The sequence below is a fragment of the Haemorhous mexicanus genome, chromosome 20 (assembly GCF_027477595.1).
Source record: "Haemorhous mexicanus isolate bHaeMex1 chromosome 20, bHaeMex1.pri, whole genome shotgun sequence".
NCBI lineage: Eukaryota > Metazoa > Chordata > Aves > Passeriformes > Fringillidae > Haemorhous > Haemorhous mexicanus.
This window is the reverse complement of record NC_082360.1, coordinates 5,181,255-5,199,473: the sequence shown is the minus strand read 5'-3', so window position 1 is coordinate 5,199,473 and position 18,219 is coordinate 5,181,255. Positions and strand designations below refer to the sequence as shown.

Sequence of the window (18,219 nt, the reverse complement as noted above, 5' to 3'; positions counted from 1 at the left end):
AAGTCTTTGAGTGCTTTACTATTTCAGGATAAAATAAACATTTAATCCAATGTTTGTAGAACACACCTCAACCACCTTTTCTCCCTACATTTTTTGTAGCTGTTGAAGAAAGGGTTAAAGCCAGGACATTTTCAAATCTAGAGATTAAATGTAATGAGATCAGAATAATAAGATTACCATAATCTGCCTCACACACATAGCTAGGATCAGCCCTAATCTCTTCATTTTGAGACAGATGGAAAAAGCATGAAATCAGAGATAAGAGGAGGCCAATTTCCTAGAATCGGAGCTTTGCAAGGTTTGCCACAGCTGTAAGTCAATATTTTGCTAGATTTGTACCTATTAAACCAATTCTAATAGAACATACTGGAAGGGAGAATCAGGCATATCTAAATCTGTACTACATAAACAGTAAGTAATACATGAGTATAATTTTAATATATTGCAGAATATTACAGACTAATTTACTGAGACTGCAGCCAGTACCATTCCCAGATGCTTTAACTGGGAATGCAGCAGTGAAGAGCAAACCATTTGAAAAACAAAGATCTTAAAACTGTGCATGACCAGAGGCTGCTCATTAATTTTTCTTATGGAGTGGATATACACCAAGTAGCAATTTGCATCTGTGACCAGTCTGACAGAAAGCAGTCACAGGAAGGGACAGTTTTAACCTCACTTTTAAGACAGAGTATTAAAGAGATGCAGCATGGAACCATCCCTTAACTCTTCTTTCTGTACCTTCCGGATATGAATATTGGGAAGGTATGAAATAGCCTTAAATATCCAAGACAGTGGTTATGGTGGCTACTGTCCTCCTGCCTCGGTGGAACTGGCCAAGAATCAACAATAGGGAAACTTAGAAAAAAAAAAAAAAAAAAAAAAAAAAAAAAAAAAAAAAAAAAAAAAAAAAGGAAAAAAGGAAAAAAAGAAAAAAGAAAAAAGAAAAAAAGGAAAAAAAGAAAAAAAAGAAAAAAAAAAAGAAAAAAAAGAAAAAAAAAAGAAAAAAAAAGAAAAAAAAAGAAAAGCATGCTGGATTCTAGCATTAACTAGGCTCAGGATGATGCCATGATGAAACCATCCAAGGAATTAAAAAGAGATTGGTGGCTGTAAGATAAATGCAAAATTGTCTTTCAAACAGCTAACAGCTCCTAACTTTTTCCCAGAAAAAATATAGCCCTATGCTGCAGGACAGAAAAAGCCTCAGTCTCTCTCAGATCCTGCAACACATACCTTTGAGGTTCGATGTGGTGATTTAGCAGCACTTTAAGACAGTTATGCAAAGACCTGAGAAAGGGGGAAAAAAGTGCCACAAGATGCAATCTCTCTTACTGAGCAGGTTCACCTGTCAGTTCAGACTAATTACTCCATAGGTCTCAGAGCACAGTTCCCATGCATCTGCTCTTGGCCAATGATTTTAAAACATGTCTTAATTCAGCCAACAAAAAGCCTGTCCACACTCTCACAGCCCTCGTGATTTTGTACTGTATTATACAGACACAGCCACAATTAGGAATTTGGTTGGTCTCCACACAAAGCTCTTTATTGATTCAGCCCTGTTTGTACAAATGCAGAACTTGCTGCCCCCACCTCTTATCTATTCATTTAAAATGTTACATTTCACTCTCGTTTGTGGAGAAGACTTGTAGATCTTCCAAAAGCACTTATCAGCCACTTCATTTTGGGATGGCTCCCTGGGGAAAGCCAGAAGGGGAGACCCGAACCCATCAGTTCTGCAGGGCTGAACCTGCAGAATCAGAACACCAACAATCCCTTCCCCACAAAAAGAACAGCAGCACCAATAGTGTCTTTTTACCATCCTGGCAGAAATGAATTTTTGTCATCAGAACCTTAATCCATCTGCATGCAATCAAACCCTTGCTTAAAACAAGACACTTTCATAACTAGATTAGAAATTCAGTTCTAAAGCAGCATTGACCAAAATAAAGAGAAATTAATGAAGCTTATCTTTTCCCGCACAAATTAAGGCATAGAGCTAACAACATTTTGGCTCAGTGTGACATGAGAGCTCAGTTTTCTACAGTATAAAAAACACTGTTTGAGGCATTTAAGCCACTAATTTACCACTGAGAAACTGCAGTGATAGTTATCAGAGATTTGTTACCTCCAGAGGGATGGTTTTAATCAGTGCATTTTTTGATTAAGTTTATTTAATGTTTTTACTGACTTTTGTCTAGCAACATCTTGAACTGAAGAGGAAAGAGACAGGTATTTAGTCTGGCTGATCTTCAGAGTGAGAATATTTAATAGAAAAGGGAACTCCTCGTTTTTCTGTAACTGCCAAGCTGTTCCCACTTCCTTGCTGCTAGTAGGACATGCACACACAAGAGGAAGACATTTGCAAATGGTTTCTGATCTGAATGTTGAGCATCCTCTGACTCATTCCTGTGCCATTTGCATAATGCAAAGCACCCCAAGAGCCTGCAAACCTGAGTGTGACAGATCACACCATACTGCGGGCAGTTTGCACCACTGGCTCTAGAACACTTAACACACAAACGTTTCAGGACATCTCCAATCTCACCAAACCAGGAGAAAAGAGATGAAGCTTTACTGTACCACACGACAGGAACACCAGTGATTTCCCTGCTCATGTAACACTGAATGGGGGAGAAAGAAAGGATAATAAAAAGGGCATTTATTGCAAAAAGATTTTTTGGGGACTTGCAATTAAAGGCTTGAGAGGGCACATCTCCCTGCACCGTGTTTCAATGGATGGGTACAGGTCATCAGTCACACTTCAAGAGACACCCAACAAAAAAATCCCAACCTGGCTGGTTTAAAAACAACAATAACAATAACAACAACAAAAACCCAACCAGGATTATGCTAGTGTTGCTCTAATAATCCAAAGTTCAAAGACAGTTCAAACAGCCCATTCTTATATGCCTTCAAGCCACCTCTGGAGGTTGCTAAGAGAGGCAACTCTGGTCATTTACACCTGGCCAGGTTCTACTAAGAGAAAAAGATTTCAAATAACAAATGTATTGAAATATCTTTGTTCACCAAAGCCATGATTAACACTGAATTCAAACTTCTGGGCCTGCAAGAAGCAAACCTTAGTGTCAAAGAAACCAGTCACCAAGGCAAACACATTAAATAAAAGATATATTAAAAAAACATACAGGAAAAATGGATTTCAGTGGATTTTGCATTTCACTAAGCTTTCTGAAAACATATTTAATCACAACTTTGATTCACAGGTTCTTCTGAGCGATTATTCTAACAGTTTTGAAAGCCAGCAGAACCAAACTGCACCAACTAGTTATGTATGCTCAGTGATCCTTTCAAATCTACAGTTTCCCAAACAACTGGTTTCAGTTTAAATCCTTCATTTCTTTTCCAGGTTTCCATAGGTCTTTGATCATGAGACATACAACTTGTATGCCAATATTCTTAACATTGTATCTTAAGTAATTTGATGACAAAGACCTGGGCAATCCATCTATCCACCATCAATCCCATCTTTTACACAAGTGCCAATATTTCAGCCTCTCCAGCACAAAGCTTCCTCAGTGCTTTCCCAGTGACTTATGCCTTTAGCATATGCAAACCTCGATAGGGCAAACACACCAAATTCTCTAAAAACAGAGTGGGGTTGGTGTACCAACGTCTCACGTTGATCTTCAATCCATGAGAACTTTCAGAAAAAATGTATGATTGTTTTCAGACTGCTACATAACAATGAATTATTATATCCCAGAAATCTTTTAATGACATTTAGGTTTATCCTATTTTTGGGTCACAACAGGCCTGAGTCAAAAAAGTTATAATTCATTCCAATATTAATCCATTTTTCTTTCTTCTCCAAACTCATCATTAAATGAAGGTTCAATTAGTGGAGAGCCAATAGGATACAGAATTAAACACCCACAATTCTGGACTCTTAAGTCTGGAACAACAAATTCTGGGGTCACAGTGGCCTCAATTTAACCATAAAAAGCTCAGCAATTTCTGGCCAAACAGGAAAGCTTAGCCTTTTTTCCAAAGAGAACAGAAAAACACCCTCCCACCCGAGCCTGTAAAAACACACACTCCTCAGGACACTGAGAAAAGAACATGCTTTGATAACTGCTGATGGAAAGAGGAGCTGGAGAGAAGGCCATCTGAACTACAGACATGGAATCAGATGGCAAAGGATAAAATCATTCCTTTAAAACAACAAAAGCTATCAGAACTAAATGGCATTTGTCTAAGCCCAAAAAGAAGCACCAGATGTCACTGAATAGGAGAAAGTGGAAAGAGATCAATAATCTCCCCTTTTGGAAGGAGGAAAGATGACACTGTAGAGCAAGGACCACACGTGCACCGTAGCTGCTGATGGTCTGTGACATCCACTCATGCCAAAACACTGCTCCTAAGATGACTTCAGCTGGGAAAGTACAAGGCCCAAGAACTCCAAAGCAACTTTAATTTTTATTCTACCTCAGAAAAAGTCCAAAATCACAGCTGTAGAGGCTTACTGAAAGTAAACTGCTCAATTACACACAGGAAGGGAAGGGAGAGGGGAAAATGAGAAGAATAAAAAAAAAAAAGAGGGGGCAACATCTGCACATCAAAGTAATGCTTTAAAAAATCCCCTTGTGCAATGAAGTTCCCCTTTCACTTCAGAACTAATAAAATAGCATTTTTTCATGTCCAATTCTCTCTATAAAAGGAAAATAAAGCATTTAAATGCCATTTACTCACACAAAGTTAGAGAAGAACTTTGTATGATGAACAGACTGAACCTACACTAGTGTCTTGTAGCTCACTGTCCCATGGACAGGGCTAAGAAACAGTTGTCCAGAGTTACTCAAGATCAGAAAGAAAACCAGTATCCTAACAGAGGAATATTTTTTTTTAGTTTAAAAAGAGACACTACTTACATTATCTAAGAAGAACAGAAAATATGAAAGTGATAAATGCTGCCTTAATTGTTTTTTTAATATAACATATTATTAGAAACACCAGCTATATTGACAATGAAAGTCTACTGCTGCTGTCTTGGCCTGTGGGCAAGAACAAAAAAAAAAAAAAACAAACACCAAGAGTCTCTTATATGAATAATGCAGAAATGCAGATATGAAATGCCAAAAGCAGTAACTTGCTCTAAAATCTTAAAGTCAAGACAGCTGAGGCACAAAATTCTTTATGGAAAAGATCAGAGATAACTAAAACCATCTCCTAATTAGTGTCTCAAATTAGAAGAACTGTTCCAGGTCAAGAACAAATTAGAACAAGAACAGAACTAATGATGGCTCCGTTGCAATAACCTGGAAGGAATATCACAATGCAGGTCACTGACACCTGAGGGTGTATTATTTGACCACAGACTAATTTTAAGCTTCCAAGTATATGATAGCAGCACAGTATCTCTGTTGTAAGTCACAATAAAAGCTAAGGCATTAAAACTCTCCCTTACTGGGAGATTCAATGCCTTGGCCACAAAAAACTCCCCCCTAGGGCCCTGACGAGGGGGCAACCACTCCTACACAACAAAATGGGATTTTCAGACCACACATTAGTGTGGATGCATCAAAAAAGATTCCCAACAGTGGAGTTCTGGGAAGACCTCAATAGGTGGAAGCCTGCTCAGGGATGTGCTCATCAACCAGGACCAGGCATTATCTAAAGACTTTAAAATACATATGATGAGATGACAGATGCTGGTTTGGTCCCAGCTGCTTTGCAGCAATACTGCCAGTCCACAACCATAAAACCTCTCTGGAAGTACAACAAATATCCAATTAAGCTGACTCAGGCAGCTGTTTGGAGGCTGGGCTCTTCTGGCAAAAGCTATAAAAGCAAAAAGCAATCATCACCTCAGACCTCCACTTAATCAGTGGCAGGAGAGAACAAAAATATAACTCCATAAAGAGGGTAGATGAATCACTCATTGTGATAAACTGGAAATACACAAGGCTTTTCTAAGGTTTATTTGAGCTGCTTCATTTAAAAACCCAACAAATCAACTTTTGGCTACTCCTCCCCCCAAACTGGCTCATTAACAACATAAAAACCTCACCCTTGGTGGTTAAAAAAGAAACCAAAGGGTCAGTGTCTGCAGCATAGGGAGGCTGTGCCACAGGATCTCAGGACTGGCTGCAGCTTCAGGAGCCATCCAAAAAAGTAACAGAGGGCTGAAGTGCCAAAGTTCATCAAGAGAGCGATGAAATGCACTCAAACCCTAAAATTCATCAGTTACACTGGTTGTAATACTAAAAGGCCAAGTGATAAATGTGAGATTAAATACAACATGGAAAATAACATGTGTGAGAAAAAACACAATCAAAAAGCCAAAGAACTGTGAACGTATGAAGCTAAGGATTTTAAACTATTACTCCTCAGCAATTATAACACAATCAAAGGGGGCAGCAATCTGAAAATAAATTAGAAACATTACCTGTTTCTCATAAGAATGAAACAAAACAAAACAAATATTTTGACACTAAATTTGTGCCAGCCCCTCCATATTATGAGTACTTACATTTAGCATTTTTTGGGATTGGTTAAAATGAACTAAAAGAGTTGCAAAAAGAACCAAGATAAAACAAAGCATGGAATGGGTTTTGGACTGTAAGAGATCACACTCTCCTTATCTCCTTCTCAGAAAAAAAAAAAGCAACCAAGATGTGAAAAATGTGTATTTTATGATTGACTTTTCGCAAATATTAAAATTAATATTATATGTGTTGTGTTAGAAAGTAACGCTGTATTAATTCTCTTCAGTAGTGTGTTAAATATAGTTTTAGGTTATAAAAATTGTTAAAATAGAAACTGTGCTATGTAGGATAGTTTTTTTAAAGAAAGGACTTGCAGTGAGATAGCAGCCACAGGACACCTAAATCTTTCAGAGAAAAAGAATTTATTGCTCCCTTATCAGAAGAAACGAACTTCTTCCCGCCTCGAAGGCGCTGTTAGGATTAGGAGGAAGAAGTTGAGGATGACCAAGCCACCAAATCCTTTGTTTGAATGGAATTTATGCATCATGTATGAAGTGTATGAATATGCAACAGGCTGTTGTTTTTAAGGGTTAATCCTTTGTTAACGGGGGTCCTTTTTCGGGCTTGTGCTGCCCAGAAAAAGGTACCCGGACGTCCGTAACTCTTTGTTTTTATTGTCTCCTATTGTCTTAATTCAAATTGTCTAAATTATTATTACTCTAATTGTATTACTATTTTTATAACTATTTTATTACTATTAAATATTTAAAATTTTAAAAAACAAGTGATTGGTGTTTTTCATACAAGACAAGAAGACATTTGCAAATCAGTTCTCCCCATGAGAAGTACAGGAGAGATGTTTTCCTATAGTCTCTTGGGAGGGGAGGGAGAGAGAAGAAAATTAAAAAAAAAAAAATCAGTAACACTCTTAGGTAGCATGCTTCAAATGAATCAAGTGACTTTATTCCACACAGTACATGTTTAGGTTATGAGGCTTTCATGCTGTAATGTACAGATGCGTTCAAAATGGGTTTAGAAAGATGCACAGAAGGTGTGGCCACAAATACGAAGGCACAGCCTCCAGCTGAGTGAGTCACTCCAGCCTGACTGAAGGAAGCCAACACCTTACACAGAGGAAGATGATGTCCAGGGCCAGACATCTGACCAACACAGTCAGCACTGGAGCAGCCCATCTAGCCCAGTGCAGAATGGCAAATATTCAGAATACAAAGAACAAAGGAAAAACCTATGTGTAAACAGTTTCCTATTTCTTTTAATTGTGAAAATTGCATAATTTACTTCAGATGGGAACTACTCCCAGAACACTGTGAAGAGTAGAATTTACTTCCATCAAAGAAAGTTTAAAGCATAATACATAATCCATTATAAAGGTACAATAAACTGAGTATTATCTGTAGCAACCAACAGTGGGAGAAAGCTGACTAATACAGGTAGCTGGCAGCACAGTACAAGGGCCATGTGAAAGGTCAGCTCAAATCTGTCTGTGGGGGCTGAAAAACCTTGGTAAACCCAAGCACACCCCAGGAGTGTTACTTGATCCCTGCCATTAGGACATGAGAGTTAGTTTTCACCCATTTGGATGACTGCCTCTCCCCTCCCAGGTAGTAAACTGGGAGTTTTGGGAACAATGAGTGAGGGAAAACAGGTGCTTTTAGAAGATTTTCATTAGGTATGGCCGGACTTCTCAGTTTTGACTGCAATTCTGACCAAGAACAGCTAAATCCAGTTAAGAGACAAAGCAAACTTAGAAGATTGTGTAACAGTATTTTCTTTGTGAGGACTTTAAACTAGGGAGCCCTAAAGGGTTCAGAAAAATACCCTTGGAGGGTAATTCAGCCACTTCCACAGAATTTCAACCAGCAGCACTCCTGAGTCACCCACAGATCTTTTTCAGTAGCTGACCAGCCTGTAGAACAGCTCTTTTATCAACATATTGCCCTATGTTTAATAACTTCAGCCTTTCTGGAATGTTAAAAATAATGTTTTCTTCTCCACAAACAAGCTTTAGGGGGAATTTATAAGTCATCATGCAAATAGTTTCAACAATGCCTCTAATCTTACTGCGACATTATGCAGGTGTTTGTAATCCAAACAGACAGGTGGACTGAAACACAAACTTTTCAAAGGAAAGAAAGCTCAACAAAGTTTATAGAAATGCTGGAAGCCTTTTTACTTATGCCTTTCCTTTTTACATTACCTAAAGAGAGCAAAGGTAACAGCTTTCGAGATTTCCAGACACAACAAGCTCTAATGGGAAGGGTGGCAATCAGGAAACGTGGGTCAACTATAATCACTTTGGTTATCTTTATTTTTTTGTGACCCTGCAGAGAAAGTTGTTGGTTTCAATCTGAATTTTTCTAGGTAGTAAGGTTGGACGTGATGATCTTAGGGGTCTTTTCCAACCTAGGCAATTCACTGATTTTAGGGAGAGTCACAAGAGTCTTCAGCTGCCCATCCTGGCAGAGAGCAAGTGACACTCTGAACCTTACAGGCAATTTTCAGGGAAGAAGAATGAGGAACATATCTCTTCTTAGTAAAGTGTAAAGAAATGTCAAGACAGCTTGAGGCTGGAAGAAAGTTTTAACACCCTGGCACAAACAGTCAAAACAGACAAATCCACACCGTTTTTGACAAACTATAGTTTCAGGAGAGATAGGGCAGAGGTGGTAGTGCAAAATGTATTTTAAGAAATAGGGACAGAAGTGAAGGCAAGGAGGAAGCAGAAGCACCTTCTGCTTCCTCCATTCCAGTGGTCAGCAGGGAGCTGAACTGCCACCCCATGCTTGAGCACTTCCAGGCTTAAGGATTCATCTTGTTCAAGCAGTCTTTGAGGACATGTAGAACATTACAGAAACAAAATTTAGCTGTGAAATATATGTACAACAGGTTCCCCTAATATAGCCTGGACAAGGCAAATTTGTCAAGCTGATGTTCATGTCACCAAAATTCATGCATTATTCAATGGCAAGGTTGGGAAAAATAACATTTTAATTGCCAAATTTCATCTTTAAAAGTGTTCACTGTCCTTGGGTGCCACTTTCTCCTCATCTTCCTCCTTGCATTTTCCCTCCTTCTGCAACTGCAGGATGCACGGATGCACTTTGAACCCTTGTTTTCCTCCCCCCTCCCAAGAATTTCCTTGATTAGCTGTGCCCCCAGAAGTAGTAAAGATTAGAGCACAAAACCTGAACTGCACAGGAGCTCAGGGAAATATCTCCCGAGCAAAAGTAGCAGATTTTCCAGAGGTACTCACAAAAGGTACACACTTCTGCAGCTCAAAATCCTACTTATTCTAAAATAAATCCACTTAGACTAGGAATTTAGGCATAGCTCTTTCCAAGCAGACCATAATCTATTTTTAACAGCAGTAAGTAAAAACCAGATCAAATGGTTAAAGTATCATTTTCATACTTATGCTAAAGAAGGGTAGGTAACAAAAGAATACTCAAAATTTGACTGTACATCAGGACTTATAATGGCAAAACCTACTCAAGCTCAGCAAGAGTTGCAAGAATTTAAAATTCTGTGCCAATTTCTCACAAACCAGAGGGCTGACTAGCTCATACTACAAGTCTTCAGTACTAGCAGAGCTGCTATGGTTAGTGGAACCTGCTGCCTCATACATAACTCATGAAGAATTCCCCCCCTTTCCTCCCAAGGGAAACAATTCTGCATAACAGCAGCACTTCCCTTCCCTCTCCCCCCCCCGCCCCCAAGTAAACCTGTGGAGTTTTAGTACAAGTTAGAGCAAGAAGTAGGTTGGCTCCATGGAGAAAGCATGAATCTCAGAGACAAATTATTTAAATAAGAGGTATTAGAGACTAACAGTATAATTCCAGTTCAGCTGAAGAGAGGGGAGGGAAAAAAAAAAAAAAAGCTTTCTGCTCTCTCTGCATGAGGTCCAGCTGCAGTGGAGCCAACAGGCAGCTCCCAACACGGTGTGCAGGCTGACACAAACTCATGCAAACCAGTAAATCCAGCAGGTACAAACAGAATAATTCTAGTCTGTTGAGTATTCTCTTATATTTTATTTATAAAGGGCAGTAACATTTGAACATCACCATTCTAAATTAATTACTCCACAGAGGCTGACAATCTACTTCCTAGACAGAAATAGCTGTTCTTAGCTTTTGCCTTATTCCAGTCACCACAGGATCAAAACCCAACTGATTTCATGAGTTCCCAATACCAGGACTATTTGCTTTTCACAACCTCAAACAGTTGGAGACAAAAGAATCCAAGATCAGGTACAGAAATTCAAGTGAGCAGTCATTGCTGAAGGGAATAAAAAGCCTCTTAAGCTCTTCAAGACATTTAAAACATTTTGAAAATGGGCCTTTAGTCACTATCTATAGAAAAACACCATTCTTTTCTTAAAGAGAGACATACAGGCTGAGGAAAATTATGAACACAACCATTTAAAATGCAAATTTCAGATGCATCTAGTCACTAATCAGGAAGTATTGTAGAGTAGCATCTGGGATTCAGGAATATAATAAATACCCTAAAAATAATTTTCATGAGCAGTTTTGGAGACTGTCAGTTCACTTTTTGCTCCATTAGAGCTCAGCTGTACAACTCCGTGTGTTTAGCACATGTCATCATGAAAAAACACATTTTTAAGTTTGTTAAACCAATTCTCACTTGAGCTGTCACATGATGGCACCAATCATGCATACAAGCCATGGGAACAAGTTCAGGCTCCACCACAGACATTCTGCTTCACAACATTTTCTGTTCCATTTGAACACCTACTCCCTAGGAGGTGTTACAAGATGTCTTCAAAGTTGAAGGCATGTGCCACTCACACAGTGCTTTAAATACTCAGCAACAGGGCAGGAGCCTCAAAGTGACAAACAAGGACAAGCCCCAGGCTTGACAGATTGAAATGGACAATGCTGCTGGTCTGTCTAAAAAGATTTGGCTGTTTGAGGGAAAGAAACAACTTTATCCAGCATTTCCCAATGTAGAAAATGAAAACAATCCCAGCCCATCCCAAAAGTCATAGAAAGTATTCTCCTATCCTATTTTCTCTCTCAAGTGCCAAAGCATGCAAAAGCCACATTTATTTCCAAGTGTATATTAATTATTCCAGTCACTGGTGCTTGCCCAGCCTGGGAGATAACTGCCACTGTAGGACCAGCAAAGGAAATGAAAAAGCAAGAACAGCTGGGGGATAAAGCTGCAGATAAGAACTGTGTATCAAACTGCTGCAGTATCAGCCTCCTGATCTACCTTCAAATGCAGAACACACACAAGTTACCCACTCATTTGCATTTTAAATGTAACACAATTTTCAGACAAAACTGAAAATTATAGAGATCAAAGGCAGCTTTCCTAGATAAATGAAGCAAGTAAAACATAAAACACTTGGACCTAGTGCCTCTTTTCACTAGTGCCCCAGTGAAACAGATTGCTACACAAATGCTCCATTTCTAAGGCTGTGAGACTGGGCAGAGAAAGAACAAATGCATTCCCTTGGTCACCTTCCTATGTCAATATTCTATTTCCAAGTCACAGCTCCATCTCCCTGGCTAGGACCCATCCCACTAGCACTGAAAAAAGTAAGGGCAGAGGGAAGAGGGGAAATAGGCTTATCCTCTGCAACACTGTATTAATGAAGAGTAGCTGCTCAGACCTTAACTAACAAGGCAAAGTATTCATCCAGACTCCTGTGTGAGTTTTGTAATTCACATTAAATCCCACTGTGGGGTTATCTTTAGTCCAGCCACCTCAAGGTCAGTTTGGCTGTAGCTAAAGAAGATCCAGTCCCTTCTCTTGATCACACAATGCAGAAAAACCCATGGACCTGACAGACACCTCAGGTCCCACTGCTGCAACAACCCTCTGCTGTCATACCTGGAAAGGACATTCTGCAATTCAACACCACAGACAGAAGAAAGGTGATGCCAAAGACACATAGGAAAATCTCAAAACTCATCTCCACTAGGTTTGTTGTTTGTTGTTACGGTTGTAAAATTAGCTTTGATTCTTCAAACCTTTTAAAATGCATATAAACAGAATTATTAAAAATTTAGCAAAGGTTGTAATTCAGGGATAAAGAGCAAGTATGGAAATCTGCCATCTTCAGTACAATAGCTTATAATACAATACTTCAGTCTCACAGCAGTTGTGAAAATGTCCAAACATTATCCTTAATAGTTCTTCTAGTTTAGATTTCTACTGTAAAATTAATCAAGATTGGTAAATTAAAGCCCCTTTTCACTCCATTTGAGATTATAAGATTTATTTGCTCCAGTGTTGTTAGAGCACTAATGTCTAATTTTCTTATATTTTCATAAAATAGGATTATTTTAGCCCAGCATTTTTTTTCCCTGGCGTTCAGGCTTTAGTATTTGATTTATGGTATGTAGCCCTTGGCAATTTTAAAGCACAAGGGATTTTATTAGGGGGTCATATAGTTTACGCCTTGTTAGGCTGAGCTTTACACAGAAAAACTGGATTTCTTATCTTCCCTTGCTTAGTTGGAGCTTTATTAATTGTAGAGAGAAATCAGAAAAGTTTGAATACCACTACAAACAAGATCCCTCCTCCAGCAATTAGCAGGACTCTGCACACAAACTGGAAATCTATGAATACAACACTCCCAATCCTTAATACATGCCACTAAAAATCATAATCCCTCCTTTCTTCCCTCAAGCTGCAATCAAACTTTTACCATTTTAATTTAAAACAAAAAAATTAAATCAAAGTTAGTTCATTAATGCCCAGAATGTCCAAGAATAACAGATGTTATTGACGTGAAATTCTCACACAATTCCTAATCACAATAGTTAACACAACCGAGATGTCACCTGACCAAAGAGGGGAGGCAGCATCTTTGTGTTGCCAGTAAATAAAAACAAAAGCATGTCATGATGGTTGCAGCTTGACAAGCAGGTTGAACAAAGCAGATAAATAATTTATCAAGCCAAAATGTGATTTGCTGCTACGCCTGTGCTAACACTTGTCTGTCATGCCTGACATATCACAAGCTGGACCTTGGAGGGAGGCTGTAACAGCTCTTCCATTAAACTGGCAAAGGCAGCTGAGCTTCAAATTAGCACCGTCTCCCTGGTTATCACAGAATGCAACACGTGCTAAGGCAGTGTCACAAAATCAGCTGAGCTGACCACTAGCTATAGTCACTGTTTGTTCAACACTCAGAACCCCTGCAGCCTTCAGGTAGCTCACAGAGCTCATTTTTCTCCACTTTCAGGGACAAGCTTAAATAATCATCATAAAAACCCTCTAAATAAAAATAAAGACGCCACATTTAAGGTGAAATGTGTTTAATCCTTGCTTGCAAAGACCACTTTACACCTTCAGACTGGAATACTTCGTTAACTATGTCTCCTGCACAGAAATACCTTCAGCAACACGATATTCATCTAAGCAGGTCCAAGCTCTTTTACAAATACAGAACACACACTTTGTTAAGATCAGCTATTTCCTTCCCGCACACTTCATCCCAATGCCTGCATAAGTTGGCTAATGGAACATAATCCATCTTCAGATTACTTTCATATATTAGAGGAACAGTACTTGAGAAGTTTGCACTCAAACCAGGCCTTGAACACTTCAGCAGATCAGAAGAGTGCAGCCCCTTACAGCAGCAACTCTGTGACAGATCTCCAACTGCCAGGCTGCCAAATCAACTACATTTCAGATAACTGTACTTGGTTTTATGTCTCTGTAGTGTCTGACAGTTTTGCCATCTTACACTGCAATATTGATCACACATTGATGGCAATTATCATCTTAATTCAAGGCCATCAGCCAGGGAAAGTGACCTAAGCACACCTCTACAAATCAACCATCACACACAGCAAAGCTGCCACTCACAGCTAAGTCTCAGAGTCTCAGAGCTCGGAAGGGCCTCTGGAAGACACCCAATTTAGATTCAAGTGCTCAGGGACTTGTCTGGGTATCTCCAAGGATGGGGATTCCACAACTTTTCTGGGCAACCTATTCTAATATTTGACCTATTTCACTATAAAGCACATAGTGCTTGCAATTTGGCTGAATCATTAGTTCAGAAAATTGTTTCGCACACATTAAAATCATCAAGACCACATGGAGTCCATCCCTTTACAACAAATGGTAAATGATGGAGAAGGGAGAGGAAGGATGAATGTGAAGACAGCTTCACTCAAACCAGGAAAAATACTGGCACATCTCTTCAGCAAGCCTTGAATTTCTGTTCTCTAGGACAGACACCACGACACAACAGCCAAGGCAGGTGAAGTCACAGAGGAGGGAAGAGAAAGAGCAGCAGGGAGACAGTGCTCCCCTCATTTATCATCTTCCTGCCTCTATTTGAAACTGTTCCACTCTATCCTGACATAGAAAAATGGTTTTCATACAGGAACTGAAAATGCCACCTCAGCATCAACTGTTAGCAAACACTCAATTCTCTTAAGGGCTGACAAAGAAAACAAGTGTGCTGACAAACACTCATGTGGACAGAACCTGTGGCAACTGTCAAGTGCATGATCAGAACAGGAAAAGTGATCTTGACTTGGCTGAACCAAATTGCAAAGTGATCAAAATCCTACCAAGGAAATCTTCTTTTAGCACATAAGGGAGCTGGTTTGTGTATCACACAAAAGCAAAAACCTCAAAATTCAAGATGATGACCTTCCACTTAAAACACCACCTGGATAATTTGAGTCATAAAAACAATCTCTAAGCACTGCTGAATTATCATGACATCTACTGGGAACAGTAGATTATTGACTTCTTTAGAAAAACACTTTCCAGCTATGCCCCAACCCTATGACAGAAAGAGAAAGAGGAAATGAAGCAGTAGATTATAGTTTAAAAACAAAACAATTCTAAAATTTAAGATATTAATATGTTTAGTGCTCCTGCATTAACCACACAGAAACAGTTCTCAGAGCACCATGGATTAACTTTAGACTTCTGATTAGATTTAGGAGGAGTAGAGAAATTACAATGAGATAACAAAGAATGGTGATTTTTTCTTCTCTTTTCTCCCCCTGGTTCCTGCCAAACCATCAGACGTATTAATACACATTAGATCTGGGTATTTGGCACTTAGCATGAAGGCTGATAGTTTTGGGGGACATAAACCTGAATAACAAATACTGAGACTGAATTTAACTCCTCCCAACTTCAATATATACCGAAAAAAAAAAAAAAAAAGAGGGTGAAGACTGTAAAGCCATCAGGACAACCGTAAACTGTTCAAAGTAAAAAAACAGTAAATCAAGATTTCAAGTAGGAATCCCTCAGGTAGGAATCCCTCAGCTTCCTTATTTTACTTTTTTAAGTAACAGGATGGGCCACCTTCACCCCTCCCAACAGGACCCCAGTCACCAACAAGTTCCTGTGAAGCAACAGGAAAAGCATGAAGCTGAAGAGCTCCAGCACTGTCAGAAGGAAGCAGCAATCTTGCCTTTCTTTGGAAAAGGCTCAGCAAGTAGTATTTAGAGTATATGAAGTTTAGAGAAAGCTGAGCATCAGTGAGCATCTCCTGAGAGGCAGTACCACACACTGCTACAGAGCCACTAAGCAGAAGGGTAGGGGACCCACTGTCCTGACAGGGTTACAGAAACCATAGAAGCAGCTTTTACCACATAATGCCCACAAGGAAAAAAAAAAAGAAAAAAAAAAAAAAGGCCAAGCACTTTTCCTCTTCACTCAGCTGTTTTACAATTGCAAGCCAAAGGTCAACTATCTTCACTCACTTCTGGAAACCAGCCACAAGATTACTAACAACCAGCTTAATGGCTCCAGTTCAAGTGCTATTCAATCAGGTCCTGAATCTGTGGGTAGGCAGCAGTAATGGCACATGACATCCTAGGCAAGTTATCTGCTCAGGTCAGAGCAGCCAGACTGGGCATCTCTGCCTTCTCTCCTCACAGGAGGAAACATGGCCTTCCAAGGACTGGGAATTAAACTCTTAGAGATTTTGTTCTTGCCTTGTGTGACACATTTTGCTACAAATCAATGCTCTGCCATCCTCTAACAGCCAGACCTGGTTCTCTGGAGTGCATCACCACAGGTGTCTCACAGTTCAAAGACTTCACTATGCATCAAGTAACACAGGCCCTCAGCAAGGGACAATGAAGGGTGCGGGTGCCCTCAACATGGTACAAGTTTATTACTCTTCCCAGCTCCTTTGAGGACAGGAGGATTGACCTGGTTAATGAGACACATCACACGAGGCACATGACTGGGATACCCTAAGATTTCTCAGTCATGAGCAGAGCTCTAACAAACAGATCTGACATTTTAAGTGGAAATGAATTTCCACAACCACAAACACATTTGAAGTGAAACAGATTTTTCAAAGCGACAAAGTTTGTCAGTATGGGTAAACTGGAACAGTTCTAACTCATTTGGATTTATTTGTCTGAAATTTGCCAGCTTTACACATGAATCTCACCACACTGCTCAGAATTCAGCTCAACTATCAGGAATCCTTCAGCACAAAGTCCTGATGCTTCCGCTGACTTTAGTGAAAATCTTGAGCAATTTACCATTTCTATGGCTCAGTTTATGCATCAATGAGGTAAACATGTAAAACTTGTGAGCATTTTCATATGAATATGAGCTGAAAAGAAAGGAAATACAGATTGAAGAACTGTGTATAAATGCTTTGAGGAAGTGTTCAGCCTAGGTTTAGGGTAAAGAAGGAAAATCCTTTGTATTCTAGGAAAAATATAATTATTAATGCAGTGTAACAGTATACATATGTTTCTATTTGTGTGACAAAATTGGTTATCTATAGGATGACATCAAGTAGACAAGACTCAAGAACATCTTACTATCAGCCACTGTGCACAGATGTAAGACTTTTAACACCGACTAAACTTCAAAAACATTAAAAAAAAAGTATTTTTCCTTTACTTCTTAGAGAACTTATTTTTAAACAAATGAAAATTTTATTATATTTTTTCATGTACTTAAATAAACTTCTACCCCAAACTAAATGAAAATAGCTGAGAATACACTTTACAATAAACTATATTTCATTAAACTTAATTTTTCCTTCCTGTTCATCATTTTCTAAAAGCTGACTTCAGCTATGCTTTACTTCAAACACACTGTAAAAGTTGAGGGCAGCTAGTAGGAACCCCAAATAGAATAATACAGCTCAGGTTAAAAAAAAAAAAAAAAAAAAAAAAAGACAAGGTTATCACAAAAGGTTTCCAAAATTCTGACAGTCTTAAACATTTAAAAATAGCTCTAGGAAATATCCTGGTAATTTAAACACACAGTGGCACCAAGGTGTACAGGTCTAACAGGAGTTTTTTGGCCAATTATGAGGCAGGGATGTGTAGGACGTACACAGATGCAATCATTTTATAAGTTAAAATCTCAAAGCATGATATGCTTTAGCAACCTCCATCTGTTTATTGCCTCACACTTTTAACAAAGCCACAGTTGAAATATCAGCTATAAAAGACACATCGTAGTTTTACAGATAAAGGTTATTTTTTTTCTAGCTTATTTTAAAATAGTAGTTAAAATCAAGCCCTTTCCTGGCAAAAGTGTTGAGCAGATGAGTAATCCCACTGAGGTCTGCAGGACTTGATTTGTCAGCATACACACAGTTACAGCCTTACGTCTGCAGGAAAAGCATCTCTCAAAACTGCTTCTACTCCAAGCATTTTAGAAAAAAAGCAGCTTAAAGATACCTTAATACCAAATATATCACACTAGGAAGGTGAAGGCCACCTTTATGGAGAAATAGTGACGATGAATGAATTCCATTAAAGCA

General features: G+C 38.9%; 1 protein-coding gene across 1 annotated transcript in view; it reads right to left on the bottom strand.

Moving 5' to 3' along the window:
- Positions 1-18,219, bottom strand: part of GRB2 (growth factor receptor bound protein 2) — a 50,432-nt gene that overhangs the window by 26,321 nt on the left and 5,892 nt on the right. The gene's annotated exons all lie outside the window — the stretch shown is intronic.